This window comes from Arachis stenosperma, chromosome 6, assembly GCF_014773155.1.
Source record: "Arachis stenosperma cultivar V10309 chromosome 6, arast.V10309.gnm1.PFL2, whole genome shotgun sequence".
Taxonomy (NCBI): domain Eukaryota; kingdom Viridiplantae; phylum Streptophyta; class Magnoliopsida; order Fabales; family Fabaceae; genus Arachis; species Arachis stenosperma.
Genome location: NC_080382.1, coordinates 52,656,736 through 52,657,722, shown reverse-complemented (window position 1 = coordinate 52,657,722; position 987 = coordinate 52,656,736). Strand labels below are relative to the sequence as shown.

The 987-nt window shown below is 41.5% G+C and overlaps 1 non-coding gene across 1 annotated transcript; it reads right to left on the bottom strand.

The window, feature by feature from the left end:
* Nucleotides 1–413: 413 nt before the first annotated feature.
* On the bottom strand, nucleotides 414–521 carry LOC130937327 (small nucleolar RNA R71). The gene has a single exon (XR_009068549.1). It is a non-coding gene; the product is annotated as a small nucleolar RNA R71 (small nucleolar RNA).
* Nucleotides 522–987: the final 466 nt, after the last annotated feature.

The window sequence follows — 987 nt, the reverse complement described above, 5'->3', positions numbered from 1 at the left end:
AAGAACTCATGGCAGCCGAAAATAACAACAATGCAAATAATGCAAGGAAGGTGCTGGGTGACTTTACTGCACCTACTCCCGACTTCTATGGGAGAAGCATCTCTATCCCTGCCATTGGAGCAAACAACTTTGAGCTTAAGCCTCAATTAGTTTCTCTAATGCAACAGAATTGCAAGTTCCATGGACTTCCATTGGAAGATCCTCATCAGTTTTTGGCTGAGTTCTTGCAAATCTGTGACACTGTCAAGACTAATGGGGTTGACCCTGAGGTCTACAGACTTATGCTATTCCCTTTTGCTGTAAGAGACAGAGCTAGGACATGGTTGGACTCACAACCTAAAGAATGCCTGGACTCATGGGAAAAGCTAGTCAATGCCTTCTTGGCAAAGTTCTTTCCACCTCAAAAATTGAGTAAGCTTAGAGTGGAAGTCCAAACCTTCAGACAGAAGGATGGAGAATCCCTCTATGAAGCTTGGGAAAGATACAAACAATTGATCAGAAAATGTCCTTCTGACATGCTTTCTGAATGGAGCATCATAGGTATTTTCTATGATGGTCTCTCTGAACTGTCCAAGATGTCTTTGGATAGCTCTGCTGGAGGATCTCTTCATTTGAAGAAGACGCCTGCAGAAGCTCAAGAACTAATTGAAATGGTTGCAAATAACCAATTCATGTACACTTCTGAAAGGAATCCTGTGAACAATGGGACAAATCAGAAGAAAGGAGTTCTTGAGATTGATACTCTGAATGCCATTCTGGCTCAGAACAAGATATTGACTCAACAAGTCAATTTGATTTCTCAAAGTCTGTCTGGAATGCAAAATGCACCAAGCAGTACTAAGGATGCTTCATCTGAAGAAGAAGCTTATGATCCTGAGAACCCTTCAATGGAAGAGGTGAATTACCTAGGAGAACCCTATGGAAACACCTATAATTCTTCATGGAGAAATCACCCAAATTTCTCATGGAAGAATCAAGAGAGACCTC